General features: G+C 40.4%; 1 protein-coding gene across 3 annotated transcripts in view; it reads left to right on the top strand.

Moving 5' to 3' along the window:
* Positions 1–7,346: 7,346 nt before the first annotated feature.
* cnot6l (CCR4-NOT transcription complex, subunit 6-like) overlaps positions 7,347–8,188 on the top strand; it is a 56,977-nt gene continuing 56,135 nt past the window's right edge. For all 3 annotated transcript variants that reach the window (XM_028805591.2, XM_028805593.2, XM_051929549.1), the window contains exon 1: positions 7,347–7,645. The gene's annotated coding sequence lies outside the window, so the exon portion shown is untranslated. The remainder of the gene's footprint in view (positions 7,646–8,188) is intronic.

The raw sequence follows: 8,188 nt of genomic DNA, 5'->3' as shown, positions 1-8,188 counted from the left end.
CAACCCGCTGAATCCGAACACAGGGTCACGGGGGTCTGCTGGAGCCAATCCCAGCCAACACAGGGCACAAGGCAGGGAACCAATCCTGGGCAGGGTGCCAACCCACCGCAGACATATATACATATCTACACATCTATCTATCTATCTATCTATCTATCTATCTATCTATCTATCTATCTATCTATCTATCCATTTTCCAACCCGCTGAATCCAAACACAGGGTCACGGGGGTCTGCTGGAGCCAATCCTAGCCAACACAGGGCACAAGGCAGGAAACAATCCTGGGCAGGGTGCCAACCCACCGCAGGACACGCACAAACACACCCACACACCAAGCACACGCTAGGGCCAATTTAGAATCGCCAATCCACCTAACCTGCATGTCTTTGGACTGTGGGAGGAAACCGGAGCACCCGGAGGAAACCCACGCAGACACGGGGAGAACATGCAAACTCCACACAGAGAGGACCCGGGAAGCGAACCCAGGTCCCCATTTCTCCCAACTGCGAGGCAGCAGCGCTACCCACTGCGCCACCGTGCCGCCCCTATCTATCTATCTGTCTATCTATCTATACTAATAAAAGGCAAAGCCCTCACTGACTCACTGACTGACTCACTCATCACTAATTCTCCAACTTCCCGTGTAGGTAGAAGGCTGAAATTTGGCAGGCTCATTCCTTACAGCTTACTTACAAAAGTTAGGCAGGTTTCATTTCGAAATTCTACGCGTAATGGTCATAACTGGAACCTGTTTTTTGTCCATATACTCTAATGGAGGAGGCGGAGTCACGTATCGCGTCATCACGTATTAAGCCTCCTACGTAATCACGTGCAGTGAAAACAAGGAAGAGATTTACAGCACGAGTCAAACGCGGGAACGAAGGTAAATGACATTAATTGTTGAGTGTCTTTTAATACTGTGTAATTGTTGAGTGTCTTTTAATACTTTGTAAGCATACATATTAACAGATGTGCAATTAAACGTGTGCATTTACGGGGTGATTTCTCAGGCTTAAAGCTCGAAGTGATCACTCGAGTGAAGGCAGCTTCACAAAAAAAACAGATCCTTAACAAACTGTTATTGGTATATTTTACCTCAATTTTAAAAGGTTTTTTTTTCTTCTTAATAAAAATTTAAAAGCAGAACTTCGCCGGTGCAAACCGCGGGGATTTGAGCGACTGACGCATACAGACATATTCATGAGTGCAGGTACTTCGGAAAGAAAGCACCGTGTAAACCTAAAGTTTAAATTAAGTTCATAGTCCTACAAAAGGTTGCCATTGATTTCAGGCAAGATTGCTTTTCTCCTGTACAAAAAACAGGTTCCAGTTATGACCATTACGCGTAGAATTTCGAAATGAAACCTGCCTAACTTTTGTAAGTAAGCTGTAAGGAATGAGCCTGCCAAATTTCAGCCTTCTACCTACACGGGAAGTTAGAGAATTAGTGATGAGTGAGTCAGTAAGTCAGTCAGTGAGTGCTTTGCCTTTTATTAGTATAGATTACCCTAACCTGCTGCACATCTTTCCCAAATCGGTTCCTCTGTCTAGCCAATCGGTACAGGTCCTTTTCTCCCTCGTTAGTGTCCAACCTCTCATACAACTCATCATACGCTTTTTCTTTAGCCTTCGCCACCTCTCTCTTCACCTTGTGCTTATCTCCTTGTACTCTTGTCTACTTTCTGTATCTCCCTGACTATCCCACTTCCTCTTCCTCTGTATACTCTCCTGTATTTCCTCATTCCACCAAAAGGTTTCCTATTCCTCCTTCCTCTGTCCAGATGTCGCGCCAAGCACCCTTCTTGCTGCCACCCTTACTACATCTGCTGTAGATTCCCAACTGTCTGGTAATTCTTCACTACCACCCAGTGCCTGTCTCACCTTCTCCCTAAACTCAACCTTGCAGTCTTCCTTTTTCAACTTCCACTATTTGATCCTTGGCTCTGCCCACACTCTCTTCCTCTTCTTGATCTCCAACGTCATCCTATAGACCACCATCCTATGCTGCTTAACTACACTTTCCCCTTCCACTACTTTGCAGTCTTCAATCTCCTTCAGATTGACTGATCTGCACAGGATGTAATCTACCTGTGTGCATGTTCCTCTCTCTTCTTAAAATACATATTCACCACAGCCATGCCCATCCTTTTGGCAAAATCCACTATCCTCTGACCTTCTTCATTCCTCTCCTTGACACCATACCTACCCTTCACCTCCTCGTCTCCACTGTTCCCTTCACCAACATGTTCATTGAAATCCACTCCAATCAACACTTTCTGTCCTTTGGGTACACTGCTCATCACTTCATCTAACTCACTCCAAAAATCTTCTTTCTCATCCATCGCAGCACCCAACTTGCGGGGCATATGCACTAACAACATTCATCATCAGACCTCCAATTTCCAGCATCATAATCATTATTCTGTCTGACACTCTTTTCACCTCCAGAACACTCTTGACATATTGTTCCTTCAGAATAACCCCTACTCCATTTCTCCTCCTATCCACACCATGATAGAACAATTTGAATCCACCTATATCCACCTGGCCGTACTCCCCCCTTCCATTTAATCTCTTGCACGCACAATATATCAACCTTCCTTCTCTCTATCATATCGGCTAACTCTCTCCCCTTACCAGTCATACTGCCAACAAAGTTCCTACCCTCAGTTCCACTCTCTTTACATTCCTCCTCTCCCCCTGCCTATGGACACGTCTACCCCCTCTTCTTCGGCCAACAGTAACCCAATTTCCGCCAGCATCCTGTTGGTTAACAGTACTGGTGGCGGTCATTGTTAACCTGGGGCTCGACCGATCCAATATGGAAATTTGTATTGTTGTCTGCATATTGATTTGGCAAAATTTTACACCGGATGCCCTTCCTGACGTAACCCTCCCCATTTATCCGGGCTTGGGACCAGCACGAAGAAACACACTGGTTTGTGCATCTCCTGTGGCTGGGTTCCCTGCATGCCATCCATTACTATATATAATTAAGAGAAGTATATTCCTTAAAAACCAAAAAAGTTTTTTAAGTCTCCAAATGCAAGTCTGATGATAATTCAGGTGTTCAAAATTCTTAAAGGCATTAATAAATAATATCCAGCAGAAACATTTCAGCTTAAAGGCGAATCACATATTCGAGGAAAGGGAAGTGCATTTAGGACTGAAAGCAGAAAGCATTTCTTTACGTAAAGATTTGTGGGAATCTGGAACAAACTACAGGGACTCACAGTTGAAGCAGAATCACTGGCAACCTTTAAGAAGTATCTGGATGAGATATTGGGACAGCTTAGCTATTAGCTAAACAAACGAGCTTGATGGAATGAACAGTCTCCTCTCATTTGTCAAATGTCCTATGTTCTAACAATACCGGTGGCCTTTTACTTAAATTTTTGTTTTGAAACATCAGTGACATCTATAAATAAAATTCTTGTTTCTCATAATTAATTCCACACTAAAATACAAGTCTTGGCAAGGTAAATTAAACAATGGGGTTTTATACTTTGAAAATAAATTTTTGCATTAATAATTATTTTAATACAATGAAACTGGACCAGTCAAATTCAGTCTGTCAGTTGTATTAACTGGTGTCTTTAATGACTGGTTGGAGCTTCATTTTAGTGACTGTAGCCATTTCTTTCTATTTTTGTTCTACCATCCTGTAATAGGAGACTATACTCTGGTGCAATTAAGCTCCTTAGTACTCTAATGCTCTTTCTTACCTTGTACAAAGCTGAGAATCAGCATGTCCCTTGCTGATATTTTTGTGATCAGTTATTTTTTCTGCTCAGAATGAATTGCATTTTCCTACTGGGCTAGTGAATTCAGTTATATATTTTGTTTTCATTCTTGCTATTGGAACAAGAGACTTTGCAGTATACTTTAGTCACATGTGATAAAACATTAAGCTAGATGAACTGTTGCATGGTAGTTTGACATTACAAATTTTGCACATAATGTTGTTTTCTGCATCAAAATATTGTCAGACTCGACTTTACTTTTTTCCTGCCTTGTTTTCTCCCTGATTTCCTGTGGTGTAATCTGCATATCGAATACCAGAATTGTAATTTGAATTCTAGCGCCTCAGATGTTTTTTTTTTTGTATTTGAACAACCTTGCACACACCCAGCAGAGACACTGGAGCTACTAGATGGAGCCTTTGTCAATTCTCCCTATGATAGTTACAGAACCAACTCTGAGGCAGATGTTATGCTATATATAACTGGGTAGTAGGAGGATATAGCTACAGTAACTTGTGTGCGGAGCCATAATGAGCATAGAGTTAAGGAAGTCAGAAGCAAGCACTTAACTGCCAAGTGTAGGAGAGGCCAAAATAAACTTAACAGTTACTTGTGAAATGAGGAGTTTTTGTACAATTATGTGATGGTAAAGTGGACCAGCCACATCATCTCATAGACATGGTGATCTTTTTAGAAAGACAGCAGAGTTTGTGTTTCCTTTTACTTAACTTGTACTTATGTTACCTCATTTCTGAATGTCTTTGATTTTCTTGGATTAAAAAGCACCTCCCTACTTCTCAAAAGTGATATAAAATGTGCTCCCATTACATCTCAGGCATGATTTGGAGATGATTAAAAGTCTTGCTAAAACCTTCATTACAAACACACAGGCAAGTACTAAAGTAATTTTAAGATATAGTGAAACATTTAAACAGCTGGGATCTTCATAGATTATTTGAAACTTTATAAATATTCACTTAATTAAATGGCATTTAAACTACAAAGAATGAGAAGATAATCTATTGACTCTTAGTCCCAACCTCCATCACATCCCACTTCCAAAAAAGGTGGAAGAATATTAATGCAGTGTTTGCATACCTTTCAGCATGATGAAAATAGGACTCTGAATGGCTGATAATGATTTATCAACTACGACAACACAGATGAATACATTTTACAGTAAAAGCAATTCTTACAAGAGAAAATGATAATAAAGAGCACGAAATTCTAAAGTACAGTACTAGCCTATAACCACAGGAAATAGAGAATAGTGGTTAAAAAAATGACATTTCTATATAAGCAAAAATATTTCAGTAAGGTGGGGAGCATTAAAACATTATGTGGCCAGATATGGTAAGAAAAAGAACAGAATAAGAGAGAAGGGATCTGCCTCAAACTCTGTAGAAAAAATGTTTTGATCCCAGAATGAGGCCTTCGTCACAAGTTGCCGCCACAGCCTTGAGGGAAAAACAAAAAACCTGAACGTCTTAAAATTTATTTTATGTAGCCTTCTTCATTTAGAGGCATTTTATAATAAAAAGGCACATTTATAAGATACAATACAAGACTATTCTATACATCATGAATAAGAGACAAACTTAAAGTCCAAACAAGTAAACATGAAGTATCACGCTAGATTAGACGCACAGCTGACAATAAGGGTCAGTACAGTTGCTACAGAAATTTCAAAATTAAGTTATCATTTTAGCTGAAGAAAATGGAGTAAAGAAAGGGTAAGTTTGGAATGTAACCACTGACTGAACACAGACAGACTTGAGGCGAGTTCTGCATACTGTTAGGAAAGCTCATGGAGAGGCATGCTAGTACCCAGTTTCATCCGAGGCATTTTGTAGCTTTTATCTTCTTCACTGTTACTACTTTGGTGGTTCATTTTAGTTATAAAAGACGCTACACAAAAATTGTGCCATCCACACTTTCTGCATGTTTATATTCACACTGACACATTCTGTTAAGATGCAGTAATTAAGAACATAATCATTTTAATCACGTAACAAGTTCCTTTGCAAGTATAATTTAGCCTCTTTTCCCAGTCCCTAGACAAGGTTTACTTCTTGATGATACTTTGAAGATATAATACAGAAGGTTATAGAAATATACCTCATCATTTCACAGATAATGTAACACACAGCAAGAAACATTTAAAGAAATTTTATAGAGTAATGTAGACACACAACCTATGATTCCAAAGGATAGGAATATTGAATTTCAACAGTATATATGAATTTAGAGTTTATCAGGGCAAAATCACGCCTACGCACATTGTGTTATACGATTCAACATTAATTGCACTAGGAATAAAAAAAGCTCTTAAAAAATATATTTCTTCCAGGTCTTAGGAATTTAAATCTTGAGGCTTGTGGCATTACCTAGAGCTTTAAACTGAGAGGACAAGTACAGCCTGACATCACAAAACTGGTTGCCTTAGTAACCTCCACATTAAGAGAAAGGACTATTAACAGACAAAAACATTTTCCCTATCAATTTTAACAATGTTGTTCAAACAATTTTTGTTCTTAACATTAACATTAATATATGGAATGTAATTAATAAATAACTAAAATACCTGTAAAACAATGTTTTAGTTGTGTATGCTTTAAAGCAATTGATAGGATAAATGATCTCTTCTTCCTAATTGTTTTATCTAGAGTATTATTCAGTTCAAAAGGTACAGTGGAACCATTGTCCCCAAATATTTCACATTCTACTTTTTTTATTCTACGTGAGAGGAGAGTATGGAATGTCTAAATCATATATCCTTAGTTTTAAAACTGAACACTGAAAATATCTTAATTAAATCATCAATAGTATTTCCACATCTACCATCTTTACTTTGCTAACGCCTAACAATGACAGAGTCACACTTACATTTTAAAATAGGATTGTTCAAGATCCTGTGAGCAATGGTACTGTAGCTCATCATACCAGTAGCCATTCAATTCTTTTCCTTTATGTTCTTAAAAAGACACAACTGTACTGTCTATTCCGTTAGCATTCAAAGAGGAATTTTCTCAATCAAAACGTGAAGCTGGTTGATAACAAAAATGGATATAAAATTCAACTAATGGAAATATGGCACTAGTTTTGCAACCTTGGAAGTGCACAAGCACCAAACAGAAACGTCGTGGCACTCCCCCGTCACCTTTTTGTTTTGGATCCAAATTTGCAAGTGTATAGAGAATTATATTTGATGTGTAACAATCAATATCTCAGTGCATCTCCCAAAACAACCGTGCTATTTTCGTCTAGCACAGTCGCTGGATTAAGCTTTTCTGTCCCGTTCTGAGACTTTGAAAATGTGGTCACAATGGCCTTAACTAGCCGTATTATTAAATACATATAAGGTGCAGATGGAATATGGACTAATGGTTTCACCCATCAAAAACTTGCCAAAGAGATTTTCCATGTAATTTAAGATGATTTATAATGGAAATCATATAATTTGTACGGTCCATATTTGGATTAAAACGGTCGGTCCTTCCTTTATTGAAATTCGTTGGAAATTTACAATCTTTGAATCTTCGCATGTATAAACACAATGAAAGCCGGCGGCAGACACGTGTGCATTGCTTACCAACACCTAGACTTTACGAGCCACTTGCTGCTTGTGCGTCAGATGGCAGGACAGTGATTCAGGGAAACTTTTTGCCGTTGGCTTCTTCTCCCCTCCCAGTTCCCTAGACAGGCAGCGCGTGTGAGAGCACAACGGTGTGTTTTCGGGAGAGAGAGCGTGTGTAGGAGGGAGGGCAGAAGGGGTTACATGAGCAGGAGCCATGATGATCGTCGTCGCCCTTCCTTCAGCCTCTCAGGAGTACAGTACCGGCGTGGAGTCTGCATGCCTTTAACCTCCTTATCGTAACCTCTCGGCCGCTTACTGAATGCAGGTAAACCCGGTCTTACGCGTCTAATCGCTCCAGGCCGCAGGCGCCGACCTCCTCCGTTACGCGAGACAGTATGGGTTGTCTGTGGTGGGGATTGTTGTTGCTGCTAATATTGGTGGTGGTGGTGGTGTGGGAATTGCACCTCCTTATTCTTTCCGTTCCGTTTAATTTCTCGGCTTCTCGCATTCTAACCGATCGCTTGCGTGTGCTCGCGGAAAGGGGAGTTATGAAGTGCCGTAAGTGTTGCCAAGCAAGGCCCAGGCCTCTGCTTTCTCATACTTTACCACCTGCGCGCACGCTGGAAAACTCGAAACTCGCGGGAGAATTCTGACAGTTTTCCCCCCCAAATAGATGCGTTCGATTCGGAGTCGCTGTCGAGCAGAACGCTACATTTGTGCAAAATGCGCGTGTAACTGAAGTTGCGTGGCTATTCTCGCCCCCCTCCCTCCGTTCTTCTTGCGTGACGGGCCTACCGTGTTTCGCTTTACTCTGAAAGCGCGTAACGACGCGCGATCAGTATTTAGATCCTCCTTAAAATCTCATTTT

Source organism: Erpetoichthys calabaricus, chromosome 7 (genome assembly GCF_900747795.2).
Source record: "Erpetoichthys calabaricus chromosome 7, fErpCal1.3, whole genome shotgun sequence".
Taxonomy (NCBI): domain Eukaryota; kingdom Metazoa; phylum Chordata; class Cladistia; order Polypteriformes; family Polypteridae; genus Erpetoichthys; species Erpetoichthys calabaricus.
The sequence above is the reverse complement of the archived record's forward strand: the minus strand, read 5'-3'. Positions and strand labels throughout refer to the sequence as shown.